Here is a 17,029-nt window from a genome sequence, read left to right on the forward strand (position 1 = left end):
ACTCCTGGGATTACAAGTGTGAGCCACCACACCTGGCCCTCAGATCAGACCTTTAGAGGTGAAAGCTACAATGTCTGAGATTTAAAAATCCTCTGTACGGGATGCACAGCAGAGGAGACTTTGCCGAAAAAGGGGCTACCGAACTTGAAGACACAACAACAGAAACTATCCAAAATAAAACAGAAAAAAGACTAACAAAACAAAAACCAAACCCGCGACCCAGAGCATCAGTGAGCTGTGGAACATCTTCACGTAGCCTACTGTACGTCTAAGTGGAGTCCCTGAAGGGGAGGACAGATATTAGGAAAGAAAAAATTATTTGAGGAAGCAATAGTGGAGAAAATTATGAATTTGATGAAAAGTATAAACCCACAGATCCAAGAAGGTCCATGAACCTCAAGCACAAGAAATACGAAGAAAATTATACCAAGGCACATCATAATAAATTGCTCAAAACTTGTGATAAAGAGAAAATCATAAAAGTATCCAGAGGGAAAAAGCATGTTAAATACAGAATCAGGAAGGAGGCAAGGATGTTTACTCGCAACACTTACATTCAACATTGTGCTGGGGCTGGGTGTGATGTCTCATGTCTGTAATCCTAACGCTTTGGGAGGCCAAGGTGAGAGGATGACTTGAGACCAGGAGTTTGAGACCAGCCTGGCAAATATAGCAAGATCCTCTCTCTTTACAACACCAAACCAAACCAAACAAAAACATTGTGCCAGATGCTGTACAGGTGCAGTAAATAAGAAAAAAAGAAACAAAAAAGCATCAAGACTGAAAAGGAAGAAGTAAGACCTTCTATTGTCAAACAACATAATCATTGTCAAAAAATTCAATGGGATCTACAAAAGCTACTAGAACTTATTAGTTTATTAAAGAGTACAGAAGATCAATGCATAAAATGATTACATTTCTTTTTTTTTTTTTGAGACACAGTCTTACTCTGCCCTCTGTCACCTGGGCTGGAGTGCAGTGGCACGATCTTGGCTCACTGGAACCTCTGCCTCCCAGGTTCTAGCAATTCTTGTGCCTCAGTCACCCAAGTAGCTAAGATTACAGGCATGCACCACTATGTCTGGCTAATTTTTGTATTTTCAGTAAAGACGGGGTTTTGTCACATTGGCCAGGCTGGTCTCAAATTCCTGGCTTCAAGTGATCCACACACCTCAGCCTCCCAAAGTGCCGGGATGACAGGTGTGAGCCACTGTGCCTGGCCTGAAATGATTATGTCTCTATGTATGAATAAATGAAAATCAAGGCCAGGCACGGTGGCTCATGTCTGTAATCCTAGCGCTTTGGGTGGCTGAGGCAGGTGGATCACAGGGTCAGGAGTTCAAGACCAGCCTGGCCAAGATGATGAAATCCCGTCTCTATTAAAAGTACAAATAATTAGCCAGGCGTGGTGGCGGGTACCTGTAGTCCCAGCTACTCAGGAGGCTGAGGCACACAACTGCTTGAACCTGGGAGGTGGAGGTTGCAGTGAGCTGAGATCGCGCTACTGCACTCCAGCCGGGGCGACAGGGCAAGACTCCGTCTCAAAGAGAAAGAAAAAGAAAATCAAATTTAAAAATATCATAGTAGCATAAAAAATGTGAAATATGGCCGGGCGCGGTAGCTCACGCCTATAATCCCAGTACTTTGGGAGGCTGAGGTGGGTGGATCACTTGAGGTGAGGAGTTCGAGACCAGCCTGGCCAACACGGTGAAACCCTGTCTCTACTAAAAATACAAAAATTAGCCAGGTGTGGTGTCACACAGCTGTAATCCCAGCTACTTGGGAGGCTGAGGCAGGAGAATCGCTTGAAACCGGGAAGCAGAGGTTGTAGTGAGCTGAGATCGTGTCACTGCACTCCAGCCTGGGTGACAGAGCAAGACTCTGTCTCAAAAAAAAAACAAAAAACAGTGACATACTTAGGGATAAATCCGACAAAAGATATATGATATATAAGACCTGTACACTGAAAATGACAAAATAATAATGACATAAAGACATAATGAAGGGATATACAGTGTTTATAAATCAGAAGACTCAACATTTTTTAAACTCTGAGAAGTTTAATCTAAAATTCATATGAGAATTCAAAGGACCCAGAATAACCAAAGCAACTTTGAAAAAGGAGGACAAAGTTGGAGAGCTAGCATAAAATAATTTCAAACTTTATTATAAAGCTACAGTTATCAAGATCATGAAATACTGGCACAGAGATAGACAAATTAATCAGTGCAGTGGAATAGGAAGCCCAGAAGTAGACCCACATATTTATGGACAACTGAGATTTGGTAGAAGTACAAAGGCAATCCAATGAAGAAATAATTGTCTTCAATGAATGGTACTGGAACAATTGCATCCAAATATGCAAGAAAACAGATATTTGGTCCATACTAACAACCTGTGTAAAAACTGACTCCAAATAGGTTACAGAACTAAATGTAAATCTACAATAATAAAATTTCTAGAAGAAGGTACAGGAGAAAATATTTGTGATCCCGGGTTAGTTAAAAATTTCTTAGCTCCCTCTCCCTCTCCCTCTCCCTCTCCCTCTCCCTCTCCCTCTCCCTCTCCCTCTCCCTCCCCCTCCCCCTCCCCCTCCCCCTCCCCCTCCCCCTCCCCCTCCCCCTCCCCCTCTCCCTCTCCCTCTCCCTCTCCCCTTTTTTCGGTCTCCCTCTGTTATCGAAGCTGGACTGTACTGCCGTGATCTCGGCTCGCTGCAACCTCCCTGCCTCGGGCTCCTGTGATTCTCCTGCCTCGGCCTGCCGAGTGCCTGGGATTGCAGGCGCGCGCCGCCACGCCTGAATGGTTTTTGTATTTTTGGTGGAGACGGGGTTTCGCCCTGTTGACCGGGCTGGTCTCCAGCTCCTGGCCTCTAGTGATCTGCCCGCCTCAGCCTCCCGAGGTGCTGGGATTGCAGACGGAGTCTCGCTAACTCAACGCTCAATGGTGCTCAGGCTGGAGTGCAGTGGTGTGATCTCGGCTCGCTGCAACCTCCACCTACCAGCCTCCTGCCTTGGCCTCTTAAAGTGCTAAGATTACAGCCTCTGCCCCGCCGCCACCCCGTCTAGGAAGTGAGGAGCGTCTCTGCCTGGCCGCCCATCGTCTGGGATATGAGGAGCCCCTCTGCCCGGCCGCCCTATCTGGGAAGTGAGGAGCGCCTCTGCCCGGCCGCCCATCGTCTGGGAGGTGAGGAGCGCCTCTGCCCGGCTGCCACCCCGTCTGGGAGGAAGTGAGGAGCGCCTCTGCCCGGCTGCCCCGTCTGGGAGATGAGGAGCACCTCTGCCCGGCCGCCCCGTCTGGGAGGTGAGGAGCGCCTCTGCCCGGCCGCCACCCCGTCTGGGAGGAAGTGAGGAGCGCCTCTGCCTGGCTGCCCCGTCTGGGAGATGAGGAGCACCTCTGCCCGGCCGCCCCGTCTGGGAGGTGAGGAGCGCCTCTGCCCGGCCGCCACCCCATCTGGGAGGAAGTGAGGAGCGCCTCTGCCCGGCCGCCCCGTCTGGGAAGTGAGGAGCGCCTCTGCCTGGCCTCCACCCCGTCTGGGAGGAAGTGAGGAGCGCCTCTGCCCGGTTGCCCCATCTGGGAAGTGAGGAGCGCCTCTGCCCGGCCGCCACCCCGTCTGGGAAGTGAGGAGCGCCTCTGCCCGGCTGCCACCCCATGTGGGAAGTGAGGAGCGCCTCTGCCCAGCCACCCCTTCTGGGAGGTGAGGAGCGCCTCTGCCCGGCCGCCCCGCCTGGGAGGTGAGGAGCGCCTCTGCCCGGCCGCCCCGCCTGGGAGGTGAGGAGCGCCTCTGCCTGGCCACCACCCCGTCTGGGAGGAAGTGAGGAGCACCTCTGCCCAGCTGCCCCATCTGGGAAGTGAGGAGCGCCTCTGCCCGGCTGCCACCCCCTATGGGAAGTGATGAGCGCCTCTGCCCGGCCGCCCACTCTGGGAAGTGAGGAGCGCCTCTGCCCGGCCGCCCACTCTGGGAGGTGAGGAGTGCCTCTGCCCGGCCGCCCCGTCAGGGAGGTGAGGAGCGCCTCTGCCTGGCCGCCACCCCATCTGGGAGGAAGTGAGGAGCATCTCTGCCCAGCTGCCCCATCTGGGAAGTGAGGAGCGCCTCTGCCCGGCTGCCACCCCCTATGGGAAGTGAGGAGCGCCTCTGCCCGGCCGCCCACTCTGGGAGGTGAGGAGTGCCTCTGCCCGGCCGCCCCGTCTGGGAGGTGAGGAGCGCCTCTGCCTGGCCGCCACCCCGTCTGGGAGGAAGTGAGGAGCGCCTCTGCCCGGCCGCCCACTCTGGGAAGTGAGGAGCGCCTCTGCCCGGCCGCCCACTCTGGGAAGTGAGGAGCGCCTCTGCCCGGCCGCCCACTCTGGGAGGTGAGGAGCGCCTCTGCCCGGCCGCCACCCCGTCTGGGAGGAAGTGAGGAGCACCTCTGCCCGGCCGCCCCGTCTGGGAAGTGAGGAGCGCCTCTGCCTGGCCGCCACCCCGTCTGGGAGGAAGTGAGGAGCGCCTCTGCCCGGCTGCCCCATCTGGGAAGTGAGGAGCGCCTCTGCCCGGCCGCCACCCCATATGGGAAGTGAGGAGCGCCTCTGCCTGACCACTCCGTCTGGGAGGTGAGGAGCGCCTCTGCCCGGCCGCCCCGTCTGGGAGGTGAGGAGTGCCTCTGCCCGGCCGTCACCCCGTCTGGGAGGAAGTGTGGAGCACCTCTGCCCGGCCGCCCCGTCTGGGAGATGAGGAGCACCTCTGCCCGGCCGCCCCGTCTGGGAGATGAGGAGCACCTCTGCCCGGCCGCCCCGTCTGGGAGATGAGGAACACCTCTGCCCGGCTGCCCCGTCTGGGAGGTGAGGAGTGCCTCTGCCCGGCTGCCACCCCGTCTGGGAGGAAGTGAGGAGCACCTCTGCCCGGCCGCCCCCTCTGGGAAGTGAGGAGCGCCTCTGCCTGGCCGCCACCCCGTCTGGGAGGAAGTGGGGAGCGCCTCTGCCTGGCTGCCCCATCTGGGAAGGGAGGAGCGCCTCTGCCCAGCCGCCACACCGTCTGGGAAGTGAGGAGCGCCTCTGCCCGGCCGCCCCCTCTGGGAGGTGAGGAGCGCCTCTGCCCGGCCGCCCCGTCTGGGAGGTGAGGAGCACCTCTGCCCGGCTGCCACCCGGTCTGGGAGGAAGTGAGGAGCGCCTCTGCCCGGGCGGCCCCGTCTGGGAAGTGAGGAGCACCTCTGCCCGGGCAGCCCCGTCTGGGAAGCGAGGAGCGCCTCTGCCCGGGCGGCCCCTTCTGGGAAGCGAGGAGCGCCTCTGCCCGGGCGGCCCCGTCGGGGAAGTGAGGAGCGCCTCTGCCCGGCCGCCCCGTCTGGGATGTGAGGAGCGCCTCTACCCGGCTGCCCATCGTCTGGGATGTGAGGAGAGCCTCTGCCCGGCCGCCCCGTCTGGGAGGAGAGGAGCGCCTCTGCCCGGGCGGCCCCGTCTGGGAAGCGAGGAGCGCCTCTGCCCGGCCGCCCTGTCTGGGACGTGAGGAGCGCCTCTGCCTGGCTGCCCTGTCTGGGAGGTGTACCCAACAGCTCCAAAGAGACAGCGACCATCGGGAGCGGGCCATGAGGACGATGGCGGTTTTGTTGAAGAGAAGGGGAGGAAGTGTGGGGAAAGGAAGGAGAGATCAGATTGTTGCTGTGTCTGTGTAGAATGGGGTGGGCATAGGAGACTCCATTTTGTTCTGACTAGGAGAAATTCTTCTGCCTTGGGGTGCTGTTGATCTATGGCCTTTCCCCCAGCCCCATGCTCTCTGAAACATGTGCTGTGTCAACTTAGGGTTAAATGGATTAAGGGCGGTGCAAGATGTGCTTTGTTAAACAGATGCTTGAAGGCAGCATGCCCTTTAAGAGTCATCACCACTCCCTAATCTCAAGTACCCAGGGGCACAAACACTGCAGAAGGCCGCAGGGACCTCTGCCTAGGAAAACCAGAGACCTTTGTTCATGTGTTTATCTCCTGACCTTCTCTCCACTATTATCCTATGACCCTCCCATATCCCCCTCTCCGAGAAACACCCAAGAACGATCAATAAATACTTCATAAATTTAAAAAAAAAAAAAAAAAAAAAATTTCTTAGTTAATAACCCAAAGCACAATCCATCAAAGGAAAAATTCATAAATTAGACTTCATCAGGATTAAAAATGTCTGCTTTTTGAAAGATACTTGAGAAAATCAAAAGACAAGCAACATATTGGGAGAAAATCTTTGCAAATTATGTCTCATAATGGGACCCCTGGATCCAGAAAACATAAATAATTGTCAAAACTTAATAATAAGAAAATAAGAAAACCCAATTTTTTTAATGGACAAAAGATTTGAACACAAGCACTCTACCAAGTGAGATGGATGAATGGCAAAAGAAAGATGCATACTATCACTATTCATTAAGGAGATGCAAATTAAAACCCATGAGAGGCCCGGCACGGTGGCTCACACCTGTAATCCCAGCACTTTGGGAGGCCGAGGTGGGTGGATCACCTGAGGTCAGGAGTTCAAGACCAGCTGGCCAACATGGTGAAACCTCATCTCTACTAATAATACATAAATTAGCCATGGGTTGTGGTGAGCGCCTGTAATCCCAGCTACTCGGGAGGCTGAGGTAGGAGAAGTGCTTGAACCCAGGAGGTGGAGGTTGCAGTGAGCCAAGATTGTGCCATTGCACTCCAGCCTGGGCAACAAGAGTGAAACTCTGTCTCAAAACTCAGTCTTTTTAATGTTAGCCACTAACATATGGAGTGACTGTATCTTTCATACACTGCTGGTGGGAATGTAAAATGGTAAAACACTTTGGAAAACATTGGGCAGTTTCTTAAAAAGTTAAACATACACCTATCATACGATGTAGCCATTATACTCAAGTATTTACCCAAGAAAAATGAAAGCATATGTCAATACAAAGCCCTGTATACAAATGTTCACAGTAGCTTTAATAGCCAAAATTGGAAACAATTCAAATGTATACCAACAAATGAATGGATAATCTGTGATAAATACAATGGACTGTAACTCAGCAATAAAATAAACTACAGATATACACTACAATATGAATGAATCTCAAAATATGCTGTGTAAAAGAAGTCAGACAAAAAATAGTACATACTTTATGATTTCATTTATATGGAATTCCAGAAAATGCAAACTAATTTAAAGAGATAGAAATCATATCAGTGGTTACCTGGGGGATGGGGGTGGCAATGGCAGGTAAAAAGGAATAGGTAGGAGGGGCTAAAAAGGGGCACGATGAAGCTTTTTGGGAGTGATAGTGGATATGTTTATTTCCACTATGATGGTGGTTTCACAGATATATACCTGTTAAAACAAATTATGCTCTTTAAATACGTTCACATTATTGTTGTAGAAAGATGTAATGTACCAAATTGAAATAAGTCTGGGTGTGGTAGCTTATGCTTGTAATCCCAGCACTTTGGGAGGCAGAAGCAGGCGGATCATTTGAGGTCAGGAGTTCGAGACCAGCCTTGCCAACATGGCGAAACACTGTCTCTACCGAAAACACAAAAATCAGCTGGGTGTGGTGGCACACGCCTGTAATCCCAGCTACTTGGGAGACTAAAGTGAGAGAATTCTTTTAATCTGGGAGGCAGAGGTTGCAGTGAGCAGACATTGTGCCACTTCACTCTGGCCTGGACAACAGAGCGAGACTCCATCTCAAAAGAAAAAAAAAATAAATTAAATCAAGTAGAGAAAATTTTTGCAAAATATTTGCCAGTTAAAAGCTATTCTGGGCCGGGCGCGGTGGCTCACATCTGAAATCCCAACACTTTGGGAGGCCGAGGAGGGCGGATCACGAGGTCAGGAGTTCGAGACCAGACTGGCCAACATGGTGAAACCCCGTCTCTACTAAAAATACAAAAACTAGCTGGGCATGGTGGCGCTTGCCTGTAATCCTAGCTACTCAGGAGGCTGAGGCAGGAGAACTGCTTGAACCCAGGAGGTGGAGGTTGTAGTGAGCTGAGATCGTGCCATTCCACTCCAGCCTGGGTGACAGAGTAAAACACTGTCACAGGAAGAAAAAAAAAAAAAGCTATTCTGAATATCCGAGAGGTGAACACACACACACATACACTTACCTACAAACTCAAAAGAGGTAGGAAAATTAAAAAAAAAAAAAGAGTAGTGTCCATTTAAAATATGAAACATGTAATTTCACTAATGATCAAAGAAGTAAAAACGGGAATAATATAACACCTCATTTCACCCACCAAATTGGCAAAATAAGAGGAAAAAAGATACTTTTTTTTGGGTAAGGGTATAAGGAAATAGTTTCATACATTGCTTGAAGAATAGGATGGGTATGCTCTTTGACCTACTAATACACTTTTGGGAATTCATACAAGGCAGTTTGTTTTGTTTTAGCAAAAGAGGCGAGGCATAATTAGGGAAAGCACAGAAGGAATACGATGGTGCATGTGGGAAACGTGACTTCTTTGACCTGTAAGTCTGGGATTCTTTGTAGCTTGTGTTTTATCTGAAGTTAGGTGTTGAAATTTTGGGTAAATTTTTATTTCCTTCTTTTTGTTTCTATGTATTTTCTAAAATTATATTTTGCAAAGTCTATTACTTCTGTAATCAGAAGAAAAGTGATACGAAACCTTTTAGGTAATTTCAAATCTAACTATAAACTACTGCAACAAAAAAAATGGCAATATATATATTTCCAGAAAATAATTTGACAATAGGAATCAAGAAAGTTTAAGTAAGCTCATTTCTTTTACCCAAATAATTCTCCATATTGTAAACTATAACTGAGAAGAAAAAAATTTTTAGGAAATAAATAGAAACTCAAAGATTTTTATTTTTATTTTATTTTATTTTTTTGAGACAGAGTTTCGCTCTTGTTGCCCAAGCTGGAGTGCAATGCACGATCTTGGCTCACCGCAACCTCCGCCTCCTGAGTTCAACCGATTCTCCTGCCTCAGCCTCCCCAGTAGCTGGGACTACAGACATGTGCCACCACGCCCGGCTAATTTTTTTTTTTTTGCATTTTTGGTAGAGACATGGTTTCTCCATTTTGATCAGGCTGGTCTCGAACTCCTGACCTCAGGTGATCCACCTGCCTCGGCCTCCCAAAGTGCTGGGATTACAGGCGTGAGCCACCGTGCCCAGCCAAAGATTTTTATAAAAGAATATTTTATCCCAATTTTATTAATATTTTTACTTTCCCTTTTATTTTTGTTTCAAAGATAAAAATTCATCCAAAAACCCAGAAAATATTATTTTTTTCCATTTCTTAGGAGAAAGCTAAGTTGTATGGACAATACCTTTTTGTGTGTGGCACAAAATATTCCATATTGCTCAGATTCATTTTAGCAGCAATCTTATTTTTTCTCTTTTATTACTTCAGTCCTTTGTATTTATGATGCAACCTATGGAAAAAGAAGAACAAAATACATAATTATCAGCAAAATTAAAGAATCAATAATTGCTCATGTGGTAGTTTTACATATTTACAAATGCAATATTACAGAGTTAAAATTTTACCTTCATCTGTTTGTGGATGGCAAATTTAAAAGATAAGATGCTCAAAACAAAGATGCAAGCTACTCTTTCACAGGCAATATCTGGGAAACAAATGTGTCGTTAGATTTAAGAATCTATACTGAAGCTTCCACTGGTTTGCTTGTGTCCAGGTAACTTAATGGAGGTTACCAGTAGACAGCACTAATCTGACAGCACGCGGTAATGCTACTGATTCTCTGTCAGTAAGGCTTCTATTTTGAATTGCTTTTCCAATAGACATGATGATTTGCATTGATTACTCTACCTTTCCTTTCCTAGGCTCTCCTATAACCAATCTTCCACATTTTCAGGGTGGTGATTATTATTTATTTATTTATTTATTTTTTGAGATGGAGTCTCGCTCTGTTGCCCAGGCTGGAGTGCAGTGGCATGATCTCGGCTCACTGCAACCTCTACCTCCCAGGTTCAAGCAATTCTCCTGCCTCAGCCTCCCGAGTACCGGGATTATAGGCGTCTGCCACTACGCCCGGCTAATGTTTGTATTTTCAGTAGAGATGGAGTTTCACCACGTTGGCCAGGCTGGTCTCAAACTCCTGACCTCAAGTGATCCGCCCACCTTGGCCTCCCAAAGTGCTGGGATTACAGGCGTGAGCCACCGCGCCCGGCTGGGGTGATGATTATTTTAAAATTATCTATTAAAGAAGTACATGCCCAATGTAGAAAACCTGGGAAATACACACTATTAAGAAAAAAATCCGGCCAGATGCAGTGGCTCACACCTGTAATCCCAGCACTTTGGGAGGCCAAGGCGGGCGGATCACGAGGTCAGGAGTTCAAGACCAGCCTGACAAACATGGTGAAACTCCGTCTCTACTGAAAATAAAAAAATTAGCCGGGCCTGGTGGCGTGCACCTGTAATCCCAGCTACTCAGGAGGCTGAGGCAGGAGAATCGCTTGAACCCAGGAGGCAGATGTTGCAGTGAGCCGAGACTGCTCCACTGCTCTCCAGCCTGGGTGACAGAGTGAGACTCCATCTCAAAAAACAAAAAACAAAAAAAAAAAAAAGAAGGAAAGAAAAAAATCCATAATCCTGTCCAGGCAAAACTCCATTAACAATCTGGCATACTTTTCTCCATGCACGTATTTATTTCTGCCTGCATTTTTAAAATGCAGATGAGATCACATTATATGTGTAATTCTATAGTTCACCTCTTTTATCTAACTCTATGACTATTTTGCCATGTCACCAAATACTGTTCACAAAGGTCATTTTAATGACTGCTTAATGTCTGTCTTATGGAAGAGCTGCAATTCATTCACAACCATTTCTCCACAATCAGAAACCAAGGCTGTATTCAACTTTTTGTTGAACTATTGAAAATTATTGTGTCTGGAAGATCTTGGTGCCTAATACTTATCTACATTTTGGAGGCTTTCTTGAGAATGGCTTTCTAGAAGTAGAATTATTGGGTCAAAGAATATAACAATTTAAAACCTACATACATTGGAATAATTTTTAGATGCTTTAATAGCATTGTAGATGAAGGCCTTACAGGAAAAAACTAGAAAAAAACTATGGACTTCCATTTTCACATTTTTCTTGCTGAGAATATCCCACTCTTGTCTCGTGCCTATACTTATAAACTGAACGTTTTCATTATTTTTGTAACTCCTTCCGATTCTGTCTGTGGCTGTGGAATGCTTTAGATTAAGTGGTAGCTAAAACTTGCCTGAATTCAGCATCACATTTTACCTAACCACTAACCAATCAATAACTGCAATGTTTGCATGTCTACTCTGCTAATGTAGTCTGACTATAGCTCCAATAAACTAAAATATTCCTTATGACATCATATGAACACTAGTTGCTAAATTTCTAAGAAAGTAGTTTCAGCCGGGCGCAGTGAATCACGCCTGTAATCCCAGCACTTTGGGAGGCCAAGGCGGGTGGATCACTTGAGGTCAGGAGTTTGAGACCAGCCTAACCAACATGGAGAAACCCCGTCTCTACTAAAAATACAAAATTAGCCGGGTGTGGTGGTGTATGCCTGTAATCCCAGCTACTCGGGCAGCTGAGGCAGGAGAATCGCTTGAACCTGGGAGGCGGAAGATGTGGTGAGCCGAGATCATGCCATTGCACTCCAGCCTGGCAACAAGAGCAAAACTGTCTCAGAAAAAAGAAAAGAAAGAAAAGAAAAGAAAAAAAAGAAAAGAACAAAAGAAAATAAAGAAAAGAAAGAGAGTTTCAAATAAGGCATCTTACAAATCAGGAAACATTCATTCCTAAAAAATAGTTTTCTCTCTCTTTCTTTCTTTCTTCTCTCTCTCTCTCTTTCTTTCTTTCTTTTTTTATTTTTTGAGACAGAGTCTGGCTCTGTTGCCCAGGCTGGAGTGCGGTGGTGAGATTTCAGCTCACTGCAACCTCCACCTCCCAGGTTCAAACGATTCTCATGCCTCAGCCTCCTGAGTAGCTGGGACGACAGGCTCGTGCCACCATGCTGGGCTAATTATCCTCTCTCTAAATAGTTACATAATTAATTTTCTTTCTCTATCTCTCTCTTTTTTCTTTTTTCTTTTTTTTGAGACTCAGGCTGGAGTGCAGTGATGCAGTATCGGCTCACTGCAACCTCTGCCATCTGGGTTCAAGCGATTCTCCTGCCTCAGCCTTCCAAGTAGCTGGGATTACAGGCATGCGCCACTATGCCTGGCTAATTTTGTATTTTTAGTAGAGATGGGGTTTCGTTATATTGGCCAGGCTGGTCTCAAACTCCTGACTTGCGATGATCCACCTGCCTTGGCCTCCCAAAGTGCTGGGATTACAGGCGTGAGCCACTGCGCCCGGCCCACTTTTACATAATTTTCTTAAAATGCATGTATACTCTCTTCATCTTTGGTTGCCAAGCTCTATATATGTTCTAAAATTATCTCTCTAAGACTTCTAGGAATTAAGCCTTCTCAGTTTTATCTTTTCTTTGTTTGCTTTTCTGCTACAATATTGCATTGCTATTGAGGCTGAAGACAGTATCCTAAAGTTCATCCATTAAACCTAAAGGATATTTTCGATTATCTTCCATTTTACTACCCCCACTTCCTTCTTCATAAATGTCTCTTGGATCCCATGAAAATGTCTTCTGTTTTTCCAAATTATTCTGATTATACTTCCTCTTCTCTCTGATGCCTAAATGAATGTGTTCCTCTAAGGATTTCCCCAAGTCCTCTGTGTGACTGCAAGCTGCTATCTTAATTTCTGCCCATTTAATGATTTTAAGTAATACTGTGTCACTAGACAGTACTGACCATTATTCCAAGCCCCAGTCCCATATTTTCAAATATCTATTTGGCTTCTCCCCTAAATGGCTCACATACACCTCTCATTAACTTTGTTCTATTTCCCTGTCCCTTACATTCAATTAATCCCCAATTTCTGCTTCAAATATTTCTTTTGACCTGTTTTTCCATTTCTCTGGCATTCATATGCTCTCTCCTTTTCTTCTCCTCTTACAGCCTCTATCTTTTCTGGAATTCGAAAAACACTATTACCATAATCATCTTTCTAAAGCATGGTTCAGATAATATCACAGCTCTGCTCAAAATCTTTCAAAATCTCACTACTTCCTATGGGATAAAGAATAACAATAATAATAATAATAACTTTACCTAACGAACATTCAAAGCTGGCTTCAAACCACTAGTCTAACCTAAATTCTTAAACTCTATAATCAGGAAAAAATAAATTCCATTCAGTTACATTTGTATGTATATTTTGTATTTCATTTCTCACTTTGTCTTTGTCTAAGTTGTCTCCTCTGCTTATAAGGCCAAAATCCCAACTATTCTCACAGTCCAGCTAAATGTCACTTCCTTCTTTTTTTTTTTTTTTTGAGACGAAGTCTCGCTCTGTCTCCCAGGCTGGAGTGCAGTGGCTCCAATCTTGGCTCACTGCAAGCTCTGCCTCCCAGGTTCATGCCATTCTCCTGCCTCAGCCTCCCCAGTAGCTGGGACTACAGGCGCCCGCCACCACACCTGGCTAATTTTTTTTTGTATTTTTAGTAGAGACGGGGTTTCACCATGTTAGCCAGGATGGTCTCGATCTTCTGATCTCGTGATCCGCCTGCCTCGGCCTCCCAAAGTGCTGGGATTACAGGCATGAGCCACTGCGCCCGGCTAAATGTCACTTCTATAAAACCTACTATTTTCTCCCTTTGCTTCAGTTTTCAACACACATAGTTAGTACTTTAAAACTGGATGGCAAGTGCTTTTTCAGAGAAGGATAATTGTCTAAGTCCACATTTGGATTAATCATTGTAACCCCTGATATTTTTAAAAATAAAAACAGTGTTATTGAGATATAATTCACCTCTCATACACTCTGCCCATTTAAAGTGTACAATTCAATGGTTTTTAGTATATTCACAGATATGTACAACCATTACTAACCACAGTTATTTTTAGAACATTTTCATCACCATACATACACACACAAAACCATACCCTTTAGCTATTACCCCAGCCTCACCCCGCCCCGCCCCATTCCCTCCATTCCTAAGCAATTTACTAACATACTTTCATTTTCATGTATTTCCTTGTTCTGGGAATTTCATATAAACAGAATCATGCAATATGTGGTCTTTCATGACTGGCTTTTTTCACTCAGCATGTTTTCAAATCCAATGCATAGCATGAATCAGTATTTCTTTTTATTGCCAAATAATACTCCATTGTATGGATATGTCACATTTTATCCATTTATCAGGTGATGGACATTTGGACTGCTTTACCTTTTGGCCATTACGGATAGTGCTACTAGAATTATTCATGTATAAGTTTTTATGCGGATATATGTTTTCATTTTCTTGAGCGTATACCTATGAGTGGAAATGCTGGGCCCTACAGCTTCTTTAAGTAGCAGATATTCCATAAAAATCTGATGAAATCACCTTCCCTGTTCCATTTCAATCTTTCCTTTCCCCAAAAGATAAACGAGAATACTTTTTCTTCTAAGAGGATAAGATGAAATAACAGGCATAAAATAAGTTTTTCCCTCTTCCTTGACCTCCTGCAACCTCAGGTATTACATTGACCTTGACCTCCTGCAACCTCAGGTATTACATTTATAGTGAGAATGTAGAACTGCGCCAAGAATGTAGTATTTCAGGTTTTAGGGCCTTGGGCCAAATAAACAGTCCAACTAGCATGGAGTAGAAGATTTCATCAGAGATGTGCAATTGAAATAATTTTCTTCACAAACACTTCTTTATTCTAAGAAATGGAAACCTTCTAACAATGGTAATCAAGTAAATTATTTCTCACAGACATTCTAACTTAGTATAAGAAAGAACACTGGTGGCGCATGCCTGTAGTCCCAGCTACTTGGGAGGCTGTGACATGAGAATCATTTAAGCCCAGGAGGCAGAGGTTGCAGTGAGCCGAGTCACGCCACTGCACTCCAGCCTGGGCGACAGAGCAAGACTCCATTTCAAAAAACAAAAAAAAAAAAGAAAGAAAGAACATTTGATAGAGAGTAGAAATATATATATTTTAAATAATTTTCCCTTTCCCAGAAACTTCAAGAAAGATGATTCACTGAAGACCTTAGTTGTGTTTCAATGTTTTTTTCAACAATAACGTTCTTCTCAACAATGTTTTTCTCTAGCAGCACTATCCTGGAGCCAGTGAATTTGAAAACTCCATAATATTTCAGTATTAATAAAGTAAATAAGAATTAGAATGTTTCACACTGGAAAGAATATTAAAGATACACCATTTCAACTCCTTTTTTTCTTTTTATACTCCATCTCAGAAAAGTTAAGCATCACATCACACCTCTGTGGCAGCATTATCCCCAAATTAAAATCCTGGACTTCTGGCCAAGTGCAGTGGCTCGCGCCTGTAATCCTAGCACTTTGGGAGGCCGAGGTGGGAGGGCTGCTTGAGTCCAGGAGTTCGAGAACAGCCTGGGTAACACAGTGAGACCCCCGTCTCTATGAAATAAAATACAAAAAAATTAGCTGGGCATGTTAGCACGTGCCTGTAGTCCCAGCTACTTGGGGGCTGAGGTGGGAGGATTGCTTGAGCCCAGGAAGCTGAGGCTACAGTGAGCCGAGATTGTGCCACTGCACTCCAACCTGGGTGACAAAGTAAGAACCTGTCTGGGAAAAAAAAGAATCCAGGACTTCTGATTTTTCATTACAGAAAACATTCTCCTGAACCATGCTGCCCTAAGTCATAGTTTACTATTTTGGAGGGTAATCAAGAAAATTTTAAATTTAATGTAAGATTGAACTTCTGTTATTATTCCTCCCAAGGATCTCAGAACACTCAAATATATGGTGCTAGATTCAGTTCTTATGAAGACTGCAGAGCAAACAAATTTGAGGCCTCTTTAAGAAAAAAATAGGGCCAGCATGGTGGCTCATGCCTGTAATCCCAGCACTTCGGGAGGCTGAGGCAAGCAGATCACGAGGTCAGGAGATCCAGACCATCCTCGCTAACATGGTGAAACCCCATCTCCACTAAAAACACAAAAATTAGCCAGGTGTGGTGGCACGCGCCTGTAGTCCCAGCTATTCGGGAGGCTGAGGCAGGAGAATCGCTTGAACCCAGGAGGCAGAGGTTACAGTGAACCGAGATCAGTGCCACTGCACTCCAGCCTGGGCAACAGAGCGAGACTCCGTCTCAAAAAAAAAAAAAAGAAAAGAAAAAGAAAAAAATAAGTCAGGCATGGTGGCTCATGCCTATAATCTCAGCCCTTTGGGAGGCTGACGCAGGTAGATCACTTGACATCAGCAGTTCAAGACCAGCCTGGCCAACATGGTAAAACCCGTCTCTACTGAAAATACAAAAAATTAGCTGGGCGTGGTGGCGCATGCCTGTAATTCCAGCTACTCAGGAGGCTGAGACAGGAGAATAGCTTGAATCCAGGAGGTAGAGGTTGCAGTGAGCCGAGATCGTGCCATTGCACTCCAGCCTGGGCGACAGAGCAAGACTTTGTCTCTAAATAAATAAACAAATTCTCACTTAAAATTACGTATAGAGCCTTAGATGAAGCTGGTCAAAGAAGCTCTGAAACATGCTTCACAGTAAACCAGCCTTTGAAAATTCCTAATATTTCATTCATTATCTTGCTCCCAGAGGGTTGACTGAGGCAGGTAAAATCTTAACTTTACAGCAGTGAAAAATGAAGTATAAATATGTAATATCTTTTTCGAAGTCACATAGTTAGGACTAGTCAAGTATTTGGTTTCTTCCCCCGCTTCCTTCCACACGACTTCCCATAAGACTTGAAGAGAATTGTCTAAAACAAACAAACAAAAAAAAAACCAAAAAAAAAAACTGGCAAATTTTGTTTTAGTTGCTGTTCCTGTTTGCCACCAATATTTAACTATTATCTTGAGGTAAGAAAACTGCTTTTAAGGTACTTTCACGCTGAAAATGAAACTAGATGATAGCTGCTTTTTATGCCACTATGATTCTATAGCCCAACTGTGAACATATATCCTCACATTTAAGAGCTGAAAAAGGACCTTAGTGATCATCTAATTTCTACTTGGCAAATAATGC

General features: G+C 45.6%; 1 protein-coding gene across 4 annotated transcripts in view; it reads right to left on the reverse strand.

The window, feature by feature from the left end:
- Window positions 1–17,029, reverse strand: part of TAOK3 (TAO kinase 3) — a 228,063-nt gene that overhangs the window by 110,032 nt on the left and 101,002 nt on the right. For all 4 annotated transcript variants that reach the window (XM_054441959.2, XM_054441960.2, XM_054441961.2 and 1 more), the window contains exon 2: window positions 9,271–9,375. The gene's annotated coding sequence lies outside the window, so the exon portion shown is untranslated. The remainder of the gene's footprint in view (window positions 1–9,270; window positions 9,376–17,029) is intronic.

The sequence above is a fragment of the Pongo pygmaeus genome, chromosome 10 (assembly GCF_028885625.2).
Source record: "Pongo pygmaeus isolate AG05252 chromosome 10, NHGRI_mPonPyg2-v2.0_pri, whole genome shotgun sequence".
Taxonomy (NCBI): domain Eukaryota; kingdom Metazoa; phylum Chordata; class Mammalia; order Primates; family Hominidae; genus Pongo; species Pongo pygmaeus.